The sequence below is a fragment of the Rhinatrema bivittatum genome, chromosome 15, assembly GCF_901001135.1.
Source record: "Rhinatrema bivittatum chromosome 15, aRhiBiv1.1, whole genome shotgun sequence".
Classification (NCBI taxonomy): Eukaryota; Metazoa; Chordata; class Amphibia; order Gymnophiona; family Rhinatrematidae; genus Rhinatrema; species Rhinatrema bivittatum.
Window position 1 is genome coordinate 22,572,997 of NC_042629.1, and position 19,639 is coordinate 22,592,635.

At 41.0% G+C, this 19,639-nt stretch overlaps 1 protein-coding gene across 10 annotated transcripts in view; it reads right to left on the bottom strand.

The window, feature by feature from the left end:
- ROBO2 (roundabout guidance receptor 2) overlaps positions 1 to 19,639 on the bottom strand; it is a 1,949,228-nt gene that overhangs the window by 1,774,260 nt on the left and 155,329 nt on the right. The window lies entirely within an intron of this gene.

Here is a 19,639-nt window from a genome sequence, read left to right on the forward strand (position 1 = left end):
AAATGTTTCATAATGTGAAATTTAAGCACACTGGATGCCATAAAAAAAAAAAAATATATATATATATATAGGTAAAACTTTACTATAGTGGTAAAGCCCAAATCACAGGCAATTAGCATTGTATATATAGTAATAACAGGAATGCTCTAATCGCAGATATATTTTTCAAAGAATATTTGTAACATGCAATGGCAAATAGAAGAGTTATATATATATATATAAAATTAAAATGGGGAAAAAAGCCAATTCATAACTTGCCACCGAAGTAGCAAGCAAACTTGTTAGACCGTTGCATATTGGGCCTGATTTTTAAAAGCATTTACTTGAGTAAAACTGGGCTTTATTCGAGTAAATGCACTTTACTCGAGTAAGTGGGTTTTTGAAAATTGCTACAATATAAGCCATTGAATTGTCCATAGGATTTACTCACATAAATGCACTTTACGTGAGTAAATAGCGTTTGAAAATTGCTACAATAGTAGTTACAATTATGCGCATAACTCCTTTTGAAAATTACCCCCATTGTGTCTAGAAGCTTCAAGCTGTTGTAATCACTACTGGCATAAAAAAAAAACACACTTAGAAGCTTATTGACTTAGAAACTTTTGTAATTCATTTTTCTTTTTTTACTTATTTCGTTCTTTATGTCTTTTTGTGAACTACTCAGTCATAATCTTGCCTTCCAAAATATGTGATAGATACACCAAAAAGCACCATTTGTAGGAATACACTCTGCTTGACCTGATGAATACAGCATGGTGTAAATAGATAGTTATACCCAGGGGCGGATTGTGGGAAAATAGAGGCCCGGGGGATTTTTCTTCATACTGGCCCATGGGTACCCAATTACACATACAATTTGGTGAGTCACCAAATACAGAATAAAGGGACCATAAAATATACACAGAAATGCAAAGACAAACTAAACTGGAAATCACAACAAGTTAGACTGTATATAATGCAGCAATGGAAAAACAGAAAATACCATCATTCCTCATAAAACATCAAACAATAAAATCAAGAACTATAAAACATCACAATAGGAAAATCATATTAAAAATATATATTTCAAAACTGCTGATGAATAGAACCTCCAGTAATTTAACTCATATACAAATTTTTGAAAATTTCCCTAACACCAATAAAATATTTCAAAAACAGCAGATATCAAATAATAATCAATAATTAAAACTAATAAGGATAGAAAAAAATCCCCGGTTCTCCATACCTGGGAACTTTTAATTCCAGTCACCTTGAGATGGTCATGAATTAGTTGTTCTCTAGCACAGTGGTTCTCAACCTTTTTTCTGTCGGGACACCTGACTGATGGCTCTTACATGTGTGACACACTGAACACATGACCATCATAGGGCTAAATGTAAAAGTACAGTTTGCATCCACAGGAACCCCCCTGACCCACAATTATGGATGTAAAGCAGAATTATGACATTCCCCGTACAACTCACCTTACAAAAAATATATTCTGGTTCTAGAGTCATCTCAGTAATAGCAACACAAACTCCAACTACCAGGCACAATAGCCCTACTTATGAAAAGACAGCAGTTTATCACTATTGCATGTCCTCTTGAGAAAATACAACAAATAAGACTGATACAGTAAAATACCTCACCTCGGTCATATACACAGAACCGATCTAACATACTCACAGGACCTGCAGTAATGCACATAAACTAATCTGCACACAGTTACACCGCGCAACCCATTTTACTGTATAGAGCGCTATACAGTATCCTGGATGCGCTGGCCTAACGCTTCACGGACACGCTGGTATCTGTCATTTCAAATGACATTTGAAATGACAGGTACCAGGAAGTGGACGGTTCTCCGATGCTCGGGATTGCCAGTCCTCTCTCCCCTCCTCCCGAAGCAAGCAATGAAAGCGGAAAAAAGCGAAAAAGCGAAAAAAAAAAAAGTAGCAAGAGAGAGAGGGGAGAGAGGACGGGCAATCCTACGCTCGGGATTGCCCGTCCTCTCTCCCCTCCTCCCGAAGCAAGGCGCGAAAAGCAGCCTTGCTTTGGGAGGAGGGGAGAGAGGACTGGCAGTGTAAAGCAACGAAGCGACTTACTTTTTTTGCAGCCCCCCTCTGGAGACGGACATCGGCGAAGACGACCGCGGCTCCCTTGCCTCCAGCTGCCCACGAAGATGGACGCATCGCATGAGTGAAAGTGGCCCTTGTGCGTGCAATTGGGCCGCTCAAGACGTGACTTCAATGCCGTGACGCCAAACGTTGTGATGTCACGCCTTGAGCGGCCCAATTGCACGCCGTGCAGGCGTCCATCTTCGCGGGCAGCTAGAGGCAGGGGAGCCGCGGTCGTCTTCGCCGATGTCCGTTTCCAGAGGGGGGCTGCAAAAAAAGTAAGTCGCTTCGTTGCTTTACACTGCCAGTCCTCTCTCCCCTCCTCCCGAAGCAAGGCTGCTTTTCGCGCCTTGCTTCGGGAGGAGGGGAGAGAGGACTGGCAATCCCGAGCGTAGGATTGCCCGTCCTCTCTCCCCTCTCTCTCTTGCAACTTTTTTTTTTGCTTTTTTGCTTTTTTTTTTTTTTTCGCTTTTTCGCTTTTTTCTGCTTTCGTTGCTTGGGGAGGAGGGGAGATAACTGGGGCTGCCCCGGAGACCAGCACCCATGGACAGGGCCAGGGCAGGTGAGTGGGGGCTGGGGGAAAGTTTGCCGCCTACCCTTACCCCTGCCTCTAACACAGGGGTAAGGGTAGGCAGTAAGTTAGCAGGTTAAACGCGCGGCAAAATGGCAGGGTAAAATAGCGATAGTCGGGGCGCGCGTTACTGTATGGGAGGGAATAGCTAATTTGATCTTTTCCATGTAATATACATGCCGTGGGCGGAAGGGGTTACCCAGTGATTTAAGGACGCGGTAAGAATAGGTTAAAGGGGATAGTGTATCGCGGGTTGGACTAACGCGGCCGAAAAGTGGGTAGAAAGGGGTTAGAAGCAGGGTAACCGCGGCCACACTTTACTGTATTGACCTGCCAGAGATCATTTGGTTAATACCTCTCCTCGACCTGGTATATCACACCAGGTCTGTTTAGAGAGAGAGGTTTTTTTTTTAATCCCTCATAAACAGGTTCCATTTCTCTTAAAGAGTAGAATAGATTGTAACCCTAAACAGGTAATTTATGCAATTCTGTGTCCTCGTGGGCTTTTGTATATAGGACAATTGGACCCATCAGGACCCGCATTATCCAACATAAGAGCTGTGTTCGCACTGCTAAAATAACAGCACTGATTATGAAACATTGGCTGGACTTCAATCATTCGTAAATAATATCCTTTTTTTTTTTATCTACCACTACAGCAATATCGAGGGGGTAACATAGCCAACTTTTTGTGAAGAAGGAACAACGTTTTATTTATTCTTGGAATACCATTACTCCCTATGGTCTGAATGGAAATAATTTTGTTTTAATCAGTCTTATGACAGCCTTGTATAAACCATTTAGGCTTTTTTTCCCATTTTACACCAATCATATGTTATATCTTTTCACTGATTGGAAGTAAGCATCATATTGAAGTCATCACTGCAGTTTTGAATAACACTTTTCATCTTCTGCTGCTGCGTTTTGATTGGATTCTCATACCCTTATTCAATTGGTAGCAAGCAGAACACTGACTTCATCAACATACCCCTTATGTATGCTTTAGTTTATGTAACGGCTCACCAGTGCAGATTGCTATACAACTCTATGAGGCACTTTGAGCTCTACAATCAAGCACTTAAAGAATAAAAAATTGAAGTGTTGCACATGATACATTGAAGTAAGAGTGACAATGTTTTTAGACATTTTAAAAGATGCTTCGCTTTAATGAAATGGTTACATATTTTCTGTGCTTATGTCCTTAGGGCTTATCTGTTTTGAGCACCACCATTTTGAGTAACTACTACCTATAGTTTGGCAACTTCAGACTGCCACTCATTTAAGACTTTGTGCAGATGGTTTCTATGGTTTTATTTTTATTCTAGATAGCCAGTGAGTGTTGATTGCAAAGATAGGGAGGATCAACTTGGTGGGGGAGTGGCACTTTATGTCTGGGAGGGAATAGAGTCCCACAGGATAAAGATCATACAAGAGACTAAATACTCAGTAGAATCTATATGGGTAAAAATCCCATGGGTTTGGGTAAGAGTATAGTGATAGGAGTATACCACCGTCCACCTGGACAAAATGGTCAGACAGATGATGAAATATTAAGAGAAAACAGGGAAGCTAACCAGTTTGGCAGTGCAATAATAATGGGAAATTTCAATTACCCCAATATTGACTAGGTAAATGTAACATCAGGACTTGCTAGAGACAAAGTTCCTGGATGTAATAAATGACTGCTTCATGGAGGAAATGGTTCAGGAACCAACAACTGAGGGAGCTATTTTAGATTTAATTCTTAGGGGAACACAGTATTTGGTGAGAGATGTAATGGTGGTGGGGCCACTTGGCAACAGTAATCATTAGGGATGTGCAGACAAAAAGTTTATATTGATAAGTCCATAAGTTGAAGGTGAGGGTCCATTTCGGTCAATATGGACATATGGAGAATTCCATAAGTTGAGGCTATGTCCATATGTTCACCGGTTCCCTAAATAAAAATTTAAACCCCTCCTTAATCCCCCCCCCCCCCCCAAAGACTTACCAAAACTCCCTGGTGGTCCAGCGGGGAGTCAGGAAGCTATTCCTGTATTCCTTTGCGAGGAGCACGTGACGTCGGCGTCACGTCGGAGTGACGCGGACGTCATGTGATTCACCGCGCTTCCGCTCCGGGACCCCCGCTGGACCCAACCAGAACTTTTGGCCAGCTTGGGTTGTACTGGGCATTAGAGGTGTGCATTCGTTTTGAACGCATATGTAAAACGCAACTTTTTTTTTTTTAACTTAAAAAAGTGATGAGGCGCAACGATCGCGATTTCCAACTTATTCAACATAGCTATGTTGAATACGTCGAACCTAAATAAACACTTAAACCCCCCACCCTCCTGACCCCCCCAAGACTTACCAAAACTCCCTGGTGGTCCAGCGGGGAGTCAGGAAGCCATTCCTGTATTCCTCCTGACCCCCCAAGCTGGCCAAAAGTTCCAGTTGGGTCCAACGGGGGTCCCGGAGCGGAGGCGCGGTGAATCACGTGACGTCGGCGTCACTCCGACGTGACGCCGACGTCACGTGCTCCTCGCAAAGGAATACAGGAATGGCTTCCTGACTCCCCGCTGGACCACCAGGGAGTTTTGGTAAGTCTTGGGGGGGTCAGGAGGGTGGGGGGGGTTTAAGTGTTTATTTAGGTTCGACGTATTCAACATAGCTATGTTGAATAAGTTGGAAATCGCGATCGTTGCGCCTCATCACTTTTTTAAGTTAAAAAAAAAAAAAAAAGTTGCGTTTTACATATGCGTTCAAAACGAATGCACACCCCTAGTAATCATAACATGATCAAATTTAAACTGATAACTGGAAGCGGGACAATAAGTAAATCTGCAGCTCTAACACTAAACTTTCGAAAGGGAAACTTTAATAAAATGAGGAAAATAGAAAAAAACTGAAAGGTGCAGCTGCAAAAGTTAAAAGTTTTCAACAGGCATGGACACTGTTTAAAAATACAATTCTAGAGGTGCAGTCCATATGTATTCCGCACATTAAGAAAGGTGGAAGGAAGGCAACACAATTACCTTCATGGTTAAATGAGGTGAAAGAGGCTATTTTAGACAAAAAAAAACCAACCTTCAAAAATTGGAAGAAGGCGCCACCTGAAGAAAATAGGATAAAACATAAGCATTGTCAAGTTAAGTGTAAAACATTGATAAAACAGGCGAAGAGAGAATATGAAATGAAGTTGGCCATAGAGGCAAAAACTCATTATAAAAACTTTAAAAAATATATCCGAAGCAAGAAACCTGTGAGGTAGTCGGTTGGACCATTAGATGACCGAGGGGTTAAAGAGGCTCTTAGGGAAGATAAGGCCATTGCAGAAAGACTAAATTAATTCTTTGCTTCCGTGTTTACTAATGAGGATATTGGGGAGATACCAGTTCCGGAGATGGTTTTCAGGGGTGATGAGTCAGATGAACTGAACGAAATCATTGTGAACCTGGAAGATGTAGTAGGCCATATTGACAAACTAGAGTAGGGTTGTGAATCGTTTTTCAACGATTAAAATTATCGTCCGATAATTTTAATATTGTCTTAAATCGTTATAGAACACAATACAATAGAAATTCTAACGATTTATCGTTAAAAATCGTTAAATCGTGTTAGTGCGCACTAACTCCCAGTTAGTGCGCACTAACAGAAAATGATACAAATTGTTGACACTTCCCAGGTCAGTAAAGGTCACTTAGGAATGAATATGTATTCCTATTGGCTGGCTGTGCTCTTATCTATTGATGTTACCAAGGTTCCCACTGTTGGGGGGATGTGAAATGGAAACAGTTGGAAGCTTGACAAAAAAAGTAATGTGATGATCATCACTCATGTGACTAGAACTTGTTTGTTTATTATTTTTGTTAGCAGGCACGTGAAATGCTAGTGCATGTTGAATTTGCCAATCACTGTGCATTTTAGAAAGGTGGTCCTGGCTGGAACTACACAGTTCAAATATATGTGGTAATTGATTGTTGGTAAGTGTATTTTTTAAGTAGCCACACTGGCCACCAGTATGTTTACTTTTCCTCCTACTTAACTCACTAGCTCAGCTTTATAAGAAGGGCTTCTCTGCTTGTGTGTTGCTTTTGTTTGGTGTGAGGAGAGCAGAAACATCAGATCTTTATTCAATCTACTACAGTCATCTATTATATTAACCTAATCAATTTTTTTTTAATGATTTATTATATCACTGAATTAATAATTAATTATTATTAGGTGGTGGTGAATGTCTGACTAGGCTACTAGCCTAGTGTCACTGGTGAGGCTAGTGGCATTTTAGCAGAATTATAATTTATTTTTATTAGTACTGCAGCATTAATATATTCAAGCCTAGGTAGGCAGGCAGTGCACCACTCCAGCAGTCACATCATTGCTTCCTGTGCATTGCATTATGTGCACACATTGACTCCAGCTTGTGGAAAAGGCAGGTCTCCTTTACAGCACACTGACTCCAGCTTGGGGACAAGGCAGGTCTCCTTTACTGCACCCATTGACTCCAGCTTGGGGACAAGGCAGGTCTCCTTTACTGCACCCATTGACTCCAGCTTGGGTACAAGGCAGGTCTCCTTTCCTGCACACACTGACTCCAGCTGTGGAAAAGGCAAATCTCCTTTACTGCACACTGACTCCAGCATGTGGAAAAGGCAGGTCTCCTTTCCTGCACACATTGACTCCAGCTTGGGGAAAAGGCAGGTCTCCTTTCCTGCACACATTGACTCCAGCTTGGGGAAAAGGCAGGTCTCCTTTACTGCACACATTGACTCCAGCTTGGGGAAAAGGCAGGTCTACTTTACTGCACACACTGACTCCAGCTGGGGACAAGGCAGGTCTCCTTTACTCCTCACATTGACTCCAGCTTGGGGAAAAGGCAGGTCTCCTTTCCTGCACACATTGATTCCAGCTTGGGGAAAAGGCAGGTCTCCTTTACTGCACACACTGACTCCAGCTGTGGAAAAGGCAAATCTCCTTTACTGCACACATTGACTCCAGCATGTGGAAAAGGCAGGTCTCCTTTACTCCACACATTGACTCCAGCTTGTGGACAAGGCAGATCTCCTTTACTGCACACACTGACTCCAGCTGGGGACAAGGCAAATCTCCTTTACTGCACACATTGACTCCAGCATGTGGAAAAGGCAGGTCTCCTTTACTCCACACATTGACTCCAGCTTGTGGACAAGGCAGATCTCCTTTACTGCACACACTGACTCCAGCTGGGGAAAAGGCAGGTCTCCTTTACTGCACACACTGACTCCAGCTTGGGGACAAGGCAGGTCTCCTTTACTGCACACATTGACTCCAGCTTGGGGGCAAGGCAGGTCTCCTTTCCTGCACACATTGACTCCAGCTTGGGGAAAAGGCAGGTCTCCTTTACTGCACACATTGACTCCAGCTTGGGGAAAAGGCAGGTCTCCTTTACTGCACACATTGACTCCAGCTTGGGTACAAGGCAGGTCTCCTTTCCTGCACACATTAGGGCACTGTGTGCAGGAAGATCACAACACCCCTGGTATCAGGGTTAGGGCACAAGTTCTAGTCACATTGACTGATCACATTACTTTTTTTGTCAAGCTACCAACTGTTTCCATTTCCCATCCCCCATATACTGTCAGTGGGAACCTTGGTAACATGAATAAATAAGAGGGCAGCCAATAGGAATACATATTCATTCCTAAACTGACCTTAACTGACCTGAAAAATGTCAAATTGTATCATTTTCTGTTAGTGCGCACTAACCAGGAGTTAGTGCGCACTAATCGGAAAAAACGATTTTTAACGATTTTTTAACTAAAAAATCGTGCCAAACACGATTTTCTTCTCCTGCCAGACGATTTCGATCGTTAAGACGATAGGGCACATGATTCACATCCCTACTAAAGAGTAGCAATTCACCTGGACTGGATGGTATGCATCCTAGGGTACTAAAAGAACTCAAAAATGAAATTTCTGATCTATTAGTTAAAATTTGTAACCTATCATTAAAATCATTCATTGAACCTGAAGACTGGAGGGTGGCCAATGTAACCCCAATATTTAAAAAAGGCTCCAGGGGCGATCCAGATAACTATATACCAGTGAGCCTGACTTCAGTGCCAGGAAAAATAGTAGAAACTATTCTCAAGATCAAAATCGTAGAGCATATAGAAAGACATGGTTTAATGGAACTCAGCATGGATTTACCCATGAGAAGTCCTGCCTCACAAATCTGCTTCATTTTTTTGAAGGGGTTAATAAACATGTGGGTAAAGCTGAACCAGTAGTAGTAGTAGAAAGACTAGGGGGCACTCCATGAAGTTAGCATGGGGGCACATTTAAAACTAATCGGAGAAAGTTCTTTTTTACTCAACGCACAATTAGACTCTGGAATTTGTTGCCGGAGGATGTGGTTAGTGCAGTTAATATAGCTGTGTTTAAAAAAGGATTGGATAAGTTCTTGGAGGAGAAGTCCATTACCTGCTATTAAGTTCACTTAGAGAATAGCCACTGCCATTAGCAATGGTAACATGGAATAGACTTAGTTTTTGGGTACTTGCCAGGTTTTTATGGCCTGTATTGGCCACTGTTGGAAACAGGATGCTGGGCTTGATGGACCCTTGGTCTGACCCAGTATGGCATTTTCTTATGTTCTTATGTTCTTATGTTCAGTAGATCTAGTGTATTTGGATTTTCAGAAGGTGTTTGGCAAAGTCCCTCATGAGAGGCTTCTAAGAAAACTAAAATGTCATGGGATAGGAGGCGATGTCCTTTCGTGGATTACAAAATGGCTAAAAGACAGGAAACAGAGAGTAGGAGAAAACTGACCATTTAATCAGTGGAAAAAGGTAAACAGTGGAGTGCCTCAGGGAACTATACTCGGACCAGTGCTTTTCAATATATTTACAAATGGTTTAGAAAGGAATATGACGAGTTCAGTAATCAAATTTGCAGATGATACAAAATTATTCAGAGTAGTTAAATCACAAGCGGATTATGATAAATTGCAGGAGGACCTTGCGAGACTGGAAGATTGGGCATTCAAATGGCAGATGAAATTTAATGTGGACAAGTGCAAGGTATTGCATATAGGGAAAAATATCCCTTGCTGTAGTTACACAATGTTAGGTTCCATATTAGGAGCTACCACCCAGGAAAAAGATATAGGCATCATAGTGGATAATACTTTAAAATCGTCGGCTCAGAGTGCTGCAGCAGTCAAAAAAGCAAACAGAATGTTGGGAATTATTAGGAAGGGAATGGTGAATAAAACGGAAAATGTCATAATGCCTCTGTATCGCTCCATGGTGAGACCGCACCTTGAATACTGTGTACAATTCTGGTCGCCACATCTCAAAAAAGATATAGTTACGATGGAGAAGGTACAGAGAAGAGCAACCAAAATGATAAAGGGGATGGAACAGCTCCCCTATGAAGAAAGACTGAAGAGGTTAGGGCTGTTCAGCTTGGGGAAGAGACGGCTGAGGGGGGATATGATAGAGGTCTTTAAAATCATGAGAGGTCTTGAACGAGTAGATGTGAATCGGTTATTTACACTTTTGAATAATAGAAGTACTAGCGGGCATTCCATGAAGTTAGCAAGTAGCACATTTGAGACTAATTGGAAAAAATTCCTTCACTCAACACACAATAAATCTCTGGAATTTGTTGCCAGAGGATGTGGTTTGTGCAGTTAGTGCAGCTGGGTTCAAAAAAGATTTGTATAAGTTCTTGGAGGAGAAATCCATTAACTGCTATTAATCAAGTTTACTTAGGGAATAGCCACTGCTTTTAATTGCATCAGTAGCATGGGGTCTTCTTAGTGTTTGGGTGATTGCCAGGTTCTTGTTGCCTGGTTTGGCCTATGTTGGAAACAGGATGCTGGGCTTGATGGACCCTTGATCTGACCCGGCATGGCAATTTCTAATGTTCTTATGTTCTCATCCCCTGAAGAAGCCATTTTCGGATAGCGAAATGAGGACCTTCAGTTAGGTATAACTGTATATTTACACTATGCTGTATTAATCAGATCAAGCAGAATGTATTCCTTCAAATGGTTCTTTTTGGTGTATCTATCACATATTTTGGAAGGCAAGATTATGACTGTGTAGTTCACAAAAAGACATAAGAGCAAAATATATAAAAAAGAAAAATTAATTACAAAAAGTTTCTAAGTCAATAAGCTTCTAAGTGGGTTTTTTTTAATGCCAGTATTGATTACAACAGCTTGAAGCTTCTAGGCACAATATGCAACCGTCTAACAAGTTTACTTGCTACTTCCGTGGCAAGTTATGAACTGGCTTTTTCACCCATTTTAATTATATATATATATATATATATATATACACACACACCTTATATTTGTCACTGCATGTTACAAATATTCTCTTTTAAAAATGTGTCTGCGATTAGAGCATTCATGTTATTAATAGCATCTTGGTAAAGCTGCAACACACATTCTCTCAGAGATGTCACTATAAGGGTGTTCTATTCATAAGAACATCCTGGGAAGCCTCGCAAACATTTTACAAGAGGATTCCACTGCAGTAGAAAGTTGCTTGAAACTTTCTAGTTATGAAAGGTTCACTGCTTGGAATGTGTATTAAGTTTTAAAGAGCCATTATTCTTACAATACAAGGCAAGCTGGTAGAGTGTCCAGACAGATTAAAGATAAAGAACGACCGTAATTTTCTGATGCTGAGGTTTACACTAGGCAATCCATTATCTGACTCATTACTGTAGTTATAAGGTATATATTTCTTTTTTAGCAGTAATGTGTCTTTCTGCTGCTTCTTGTTTGGCAGGGAAAGCGCTTCTTTTAGTGATAGTTTCCCATAATTTGTTTAATAAAATGGCTCGAAATCAGCAAAACACATGACTGAATCTTTGCTATTGTTTGCATCATCTTACACAACCAAAACTCTAATTCATCATACTATTACAAGCAGCACAACTCATTTTAACAATAAGCAAGGACATGGGACTGGATGCCCGTTCAGTACAATCTCTTAAAATGCGTTATAGACAAGCAAGAAAATGGTGCGGCAGAGAAAAGAATTAAGCTAGGTTTTCCAGCCTCGCCATTGTTCCAGGGATATCACCATATATCTAGTTACAAACAACTCTGAACGTCAACCTCAGCTTTCAACAGCACTACACCAAAAAGATCTGCATTCCAAAACAAGGTAGCATAGTGTCTCCACTCAAATGAATGGAAATGCTAGTAATGTGTGAAATTTATGATGACAGCATTACCTCTACTGTACTTCAGTACAACATGCACCACAGCCATTCTTTATAAATGAAGACACAGCACCAGACAGCTATAAACTACTACAATAGGGAAGGGTTAGGTCAGCGATCATAGTTGGTGATTCGATTATTAGGAATGTAAATAGCTGGGTGGCTGGTGGGTGTGAGGATCACCTGGTAACATGCCTACCTGGTGCGAAGGTGGCGGACATCACGCATCACCTAGATAGGATTTTAGACAGTGCTGGGGAGGAGTCGGCTGTCATGGTACATGTGGGCACCAACAGCATAGGAAAATGTGGGAGGGAGGTTCTGGAAGCCAAATTTAGGCTCAAGTAGAAAACTTAAATCCAGAACCCCCAGGGTAGCATTCTCTGAAATGCTCCCTGTTCCACGCACAGGTCACCAGAAGCAGGCAGAGCTCCGGAGTCTCAATGCATGGATGAGACGATGGTGCAAGGAAGAGGGATTCAGTTTTGTTAGGAACTGGGGAACCTTTTGGGGGAAGGGGGAGTCTCTTCCGAAGGGATGGGCTCCACCTTAACCAGGGTGGAACCAGACTGCTGGCGCTAACCTTTAAAAAGGAGATAGAGCCGCTTTTAAACTAGAACATAGGGGAAAGCCGACAGTCGCTCAGCAGCGCATGGTTCGGAAAGAGGTATCTTCAAAGCATACTAATGATGCATTAGAACTAGGGCATCCCGACAGTGAGGTTCCAATAATAAGAAAAGTAGTCCAAGTGCCTCTAACTAAAAACTCACCTGAGCTAAAAAATTCTAACTTATATCCCTATCAATTAAAAATCAGAATGAAAATACTAAAAAAACCAAACTTTGAAATGTTTGTATGCTAATGCCAGAAGTCTAAGAAGTAAGATGGGAGAATTAGAATGTATAGCAGTGAATGATGACATAGACTTAACTGGCATCTCAGAGACATGGTGGAAGGAGGACAACCAATGGGACAGTGCTATACCAGGGTACAAATTATATCACAATGACAGAGAGGAGCACCCAGGAGGCTGTGTGGCGCTTTATATCCGGGATGGCAGAGTCCAACAGGATAAACATCCTGCATGAGACTAAATGCAAAATTGAATCTTTATGGGTAGAAATCCCTTGTGTGTCAGGGAAGACTATAGTGATAGGAGTATACTACCGTCCACCTGGTCAAGATGGTGAGACGGACAGTGAAATGCTAAGAGAAATTAGGGAAGCTAACCAAATTGGTAGTGTGGTAATAATGGGATACTTCAATTACCAGAAAATACACAGAAGCAAGCCTTGCACTAAGCAAGTATCCAAATATAACGTGCAAGGAAAAAGTTTCAGTTCCACCACAAGATATAATAGAAATTTTTCAGTTTTAATTCTTACAGTCAGTAGAAAACGGCAACTCCACGTTAGTATATATAAACAGGTATCAGTCCCCCGACACGGTCCCGTGTTTCGCTGGTGGCTGCATCGGGAGGGACCACACAGAATATAAATTATCCTTTATCCATATCCATGATATGATTAAAGGATAATTTATATTCTGTGTGGTCCCTCCCGATGCAGCCACCAGCGAAACACGGGACCGTGTCGGGGGACTGATACCTGTTTATATATACTAACGTGGAGTTGCCGTTTTCTACTGACTGTAAGAATTAAAACTGAAAAATTTCTATTATATCTTGTGGTGGAACTGAAACTTTTTCCTTGCACGTTATATTTGGATACTTCAATTACCACAATATTGACTAGGTATATGTATCATCGGGACATGCTAGAGAGATAACGTTCCTGGATGGAATAAATGATAGCTTTATGGAGCAATTGATTCAGGAACCAACGAGAGAGGGAGCAATTTTAGATCTAATTCTCAGTGGAGCACAGGATTTAGTGAGAGAGGTAACAGTGGTGGGGCCACTTGGCAATAGTGATCATAATATGATCAAATTTGAATTAATGACTGGAAGAGGAACAGTATGCAAATCCACGGCTCACGTGCTAAACTTTCAAAAGGGAAACTGATAAAACGAGAAAAATTGTTAGAAAAAAACTGAAAGGAGCAGCTACAAAAGTAAAAAGTGTGCAAGAGGCATGGTCATTGTTAAAAAATACCATTCTAGAAGCACAGTCCAGATGTATTCCACACATTAAGAAAGGTGGAAAGAAGACAAAATGATTACCGGCATGGTTAAAAGGGGAGGTGAAAGAAGCTATTTTAACCAAAAGATCTTCATTCAAAAATTGGAAGAAGGATCCAACAGAAGAAAATAGGAAGAAGGATCCAACAGAAGAAAATAGGATAATGCATAAATGTTGGCAAGTTAAATGTAAGACATTGATAAGACAGGCTAAGAGAGAATTTGAAAAGAAGTTGGCCGTAGAGGCAAAAACTCACAGTAAAACCTTTTTTAAATATATCCGAAGCAGAAAGCTTGTGAGGGAGTCAGTTGGACCGTTAGATGATCAACGGGTTAACGGGGCACTTAGAGAAGATAAGGCCATCGCGGAAAGATTAAATGATTTCTTTGCTTCGGTGTTTACTGAAGAGGATGTTGGGGAGGTACCCGTAATGGAGAAGGTTTTCATGGGTAATGATTCAGATGGACTGAATCAAATCACGGTGAAACTAGAAGATGTGGTAGACCTGACTGACAAACTGAAGAGTAGTAAATCACCTGGACCAGATGGTATACACCCCAGAGTTCTGAAGGAGCTAAAAAATGAAATTTCAGACCTATTAGTAAAAATTTGTAACCTATCATTAAAATCATCCATTGCACCTGAAGACTGGAGGATAGCTAATGTAACCCCAATTTTTAAAAAGGGCTCCGGGGCGATCTGGAAAACTACAAACCGGTTAGCCTGACTTCAGTGCCAGGAAAAATACTGGAAAGTGTTCTAAACATCAAAATCACAGAACATATAGAAAGACATGGTTTAATGGAACAAAGTCAGCATGGCTTTACCCAAGGCAAGTCTTGCCTCACAAATCTGCTTCACTTTTTTGAAGGAGTTAATAAACATGTGGATAAAGGTGAACCGGTAGATGTAGTATACTTGGATTTTCAGTGACAAAGTTCCTCATGAGAGGCTTCTAGGAAAAGTAAAATGTCATGGGATAGGTGGTGATGTCCTTTCGTGGATTGCAAACTGGCTAAAAGACAGGAAACAGAGAGTAGGATTAAATGGACAATTTTCTCAGTGGGAGTGGACAGTGGAGTGCCTCAGGGATCTGTATTGGGACCCTTACTTTTCAATATATTTATAAATGATCTGGAAAGAAATACGACGAGTGAGATAATCAAATTTGCAGATGACACAAAATTGTTCAGAGTAGTTAAATCACAAGCAGATTGTGATAAATTACAGGAAGACCTTGTGAGACTGGAAAATTGGACATCAAAATGCCAGATGAAATTTAATGTGGATAAGTGCAAGGTGATGCATATAGGGAAAAATAACCCATGCTATAGTTACACAATGTTAGGTTCCATATTAGGTGCTACAATCCAAGAAAGAGATCTAGGCGTCATAGTGGATAACACATTGAAATAGTCAGTTCAGTGTGCTGTGGCAGTCAAAAAAGCAAACAGAATGTTGGGAATTATTAGAAAAGGAATGGTGAATAAAACGGAAAATGTCATAATGCCTCTGTATCGCTCCATGGTGAGACCACACCTTGAATACTGTGTACAATTCTGGTCGCCGAATCTCAAAAAAGATATAATTGCGATGGAGAAGGTACAGAGAAGGGCTACCAAAATGATAAGGGGAATGGAACAGCTCCCCTATGAGGAAAGACTAGAGGTTAGGACTTTTCAGCTTGGAGAAGAGACGGCTGAGGGGGAATATGATAGAGGTGTTTAAAATCATGAGAGGTCTAGAACGGGTAGATGTGAATCGTTATTTACTCTTTCGGATAATAGAAAGACTAGGGGGCACTCCATGAAGTTTAGCATGTGGCACAATTTACAACTTAATCGGAGAAGAAAGTTCTTTTTTACTCAACGCAACAATTAAACTCTGGAATTTGTTGCCAGAGGATGTGGTTAGTGAAGTTAGTATAGCTGTGTTTAAAAAAGGATTGGATAAGTTCTTGGAGGAGAAGTCCATTACCTGCTATTAAGTTGACTTAGAAAATAGCTACTGCCAATACTAGCAACGATAACATGAATAGACTTAATTTTTGGGTACTTGCTAGGTTCTTATGGCCTGGATTGGCCACTGTTGGGAAAAAGGATGCTAGACTTGATGGTCTGACCCAGTATGGCAATGTTCTTGTGTTCTTAGTGATTGCCCACTCATTCTAGGACTAAGATCGCCAAGTAAATACCACTGAAAAATGGAAAGTATTGCCAAATTCTCAATTCAGTTAAAAAATTGATCAACAAATACAATAAGTATCTCCCCATAGACACAAATAGTTCAGAGTCCTAAATATATATGGCCCTGTTATTAGGTTAAAAAAAAAAGTTATCAGGGATTAATAATACAGTAATGTTTTTTTACCCAGTGTTTTCCAAACATCTATGGGTCTTCAAATAGCCCCTTTACCCAGTCAATCCAAGTAAAGAGCAGATCCTGACCCTAGAAAAAAAAAAGTACATTTCTTGCTTTCGTGAATAATTTCAAAAAGATTTGGTATTCTTTGCCTTTTTCTTGAAAAATTCCTCCACAGGACACAGAATAGAATGAAAAAAAAATCCCCCACACATGTGCCTGTCTTTACAAAATGTCAAAATCTCATTAATGTGATGACAGGAAGAAATGAGAGAAGGTTTTCTGAATTAGAGAAAACTCTTGTGAAAAAAATCAGTTGATCACTCATAAGATGCTTCTTGGCATGAAGAAGAGGCAGAGAAAGTGAACCCCGAGGTCACATGTGAGCTCCTCAACATTGCACCCGGAAGTAAGCTGAGAAGACTAGATGAGCTTTACAATCCTTATGTGCTGTCACATTCCATGTTTCTCTGAGTTTGGGCACTGAAGCACAAAGTTGAAATGTTTTTCCTGATCAATTTTCATGAATTAATAGGCCTATACAATAAATTTTAGTGTGCTTAGGAAAGGCCTTTTGTGCAGCTAAAAATAACAGTAGGAGGGGTATTGAGACAACTTTTAAGGGTGGACTGGGGGGGATGATCCTTCTACTTTGGACTGGTTATCAAGAGGAATTTTCCAACAGCTAGGGTAAATGTTGTGCTTTTGTATACTGACATCCACTGAAAGTGATTTTTAGGGTGTCCCTGATAACTTTTTTTCACAGCATGCTAAAGTCCCTTTTTAATGCACATTTTAAAATTTTACTCAGGCGTTTGCTAAACTTTAGTTTTAGTGCAAATTTTATTACATAGGCCGCTAACTTTTCAATTTCGTTGTGAATATTTCAACACATCACTGTTTTCCTGCTCTTCAAAATACAGGCTTTTAATAAAAGGTGTTCGGAAAAATATAGTAGTACCGAGGCAATTAATAAAGCTAATTAGAAAACAAACTGCACTACATTCTCAATATACTGCAAAGATGAGTCATCCAATTCCCAAGGAAATACCACATAAATAGAGATGGAGATACTGTGCTCTTGGTATCCCCACAGACATTTGATTGGATTTCTTTTGACATTTCTCAGTTAATTAAGTGGGAACTTATAGAAGACATTAAACCAGTGTCATGATATTCCCCATTTCTTGGAAAAACTGCGTGGCAAAACAATTAAATACTACAGGACACAGTGTGTAATGAAAATGAATAAAACCTTCACCAAAGGTTGGATTTACAAAACAGTTTTCCCAGAGGCCAAAAAAAGGAAGGGAACACTTTTTACATTGGACCATGAGACTGTAAGCGGCATTTTTGAAAACCACAGAAAACCCCTCTGAGACAAGACATACATAATACTATAGTAACCAGAGGTAACCTTTGTGTACTAGATGGGTTGCAAACCCCTCCCCAAGTTACTGGGTTATCGAAAGAATGGTCGAGCATTCATCAAGTAGACTTGGTCCAAGGTGAACTGCACTGGTCAGGGCTAACCTCACCCTTCTGTAGCTAGGAATATATATACCGTATATATATATATAGATAGATATATAGATAGATAGATATAGATATATAGATATTGAGAGAGAGAGAGAGACTTCAACAAAAAGTTCTTCAATGGGCTCACGACCCCCAGTACTCAGGACATCCGGGGATTCATAGAACTGGAGACCTTGTCTCACGCTCTTATTGGTGGTCAAAATGGAGATCTGATGTTAAGAGTTACGTGAACTCCTGTGCTACATGTGCCGCCCATAAGATTCCGCGACAATGACCAGCGGGATTACTGCAACCACTATCTATTCCAAAGATACCCTGGTCACAGATTGCCACAGACTTTATAACCGACCTTCCTCCGTCAGAAGGAAATACTGTAATTTGGGTGGTCATTGACCGATTTTCTAGAATGGCCCATTTTATTCCCCTTCCCGGTCTACCCAGTGCCTCAGAATTGGCTCAACTTTTCGTATGGCATATTTTCCGTATCCATGGGTTACCCTCTAGTATTATGTCAGAAAGGGGGGTACAATTTATGGTAAAAATTTGGAGAGATTTATGCAAGAAACCTCAGATTAAACTGGAATTTTCATCAGCCTACCATCCTCAGTCCAATGGATTAACGGAACGTACCAATCAGTCTCTGAAAATCTTCTTACGATGTTATGTGATTCAAAGACACGATGACTGGGCATCCCTGTTACCTTGGGCCAAACTATCACATAATAACCATGTTACCCAAGCAAGTGGAACTTCACCTTTCTTTTTAGTCTTTGGAAGACACCCACGAATTCCTCTTCCTATTGCTACACCCTCATCTTGCCCAGCTGTGGACAAAACGGTACAATCTATGACCAAACTCTGGGAGGAGACGCGAAAATTGTTGAGACGAACTTCCAGTAAAATTAAGACACAAGCTGACAAAAAGAGGAGAAAAGGCCCTTCCCTCCGACCAGGGGATTTGGTATGGTTAAGCACTAGGAACGTCAAGTTACGTACCCCATCTCTAAAATTTGCACCTAAATATGTAGGACTGTTTCCGGTGATCAAACAAATCAATGAAGTCACCTTTAAACTCCAGTTGCCTCCCACTCTTCGTATCCATAATGTGTTCCACATCTCGTTACTGAAACCAGCAGTATTGTTCTGGCCTTCTACAAGAATCAAGAAAATCACTCCCTCTTTGATACAGGATGACACTCAATATGAGATTAAAGAAATATTGGACTCCAGGAGATTTAGAGGGAAAATACAATATTTAATAGCATAGAAAAATTTTGGTCCTGAGGAAAATTCCTGAGAACCACGTGAGAATATCCAAGCATCTCGTTTACTTCGTCGATTTCACCAGAGATTTCCTCATAAACCTGGTCCGGGGAATCGGAGGAGAGAGCCTTGCGGGGGAGGTACTGTTACCACTCACAATCAGCGGGGTCCCGGCTCCTCGGCGTTTCCAGTGCATGGCGTCATCGGGCGGCAGCGACGTTCCACTACGGGACTCAGGCTGAGACTCTGCCCTCTTTAAGTGCGTCATCTCCGGAAGTCCGGCAAATTGCGCGGGAGAACCTCAGTACTTAAAGCCCCGACTTCAGCGTAACCTCGCCTCAGCTACAGGCTTCTTGTGCTCTTTCGGATTCTGTTGTTTGCTACCTGCCTAGACCCGGACCGGACTTGGATACTCTTGCCTTGCTACCTGCCTAGACCCGGACCAGACTTGGATACTCTTG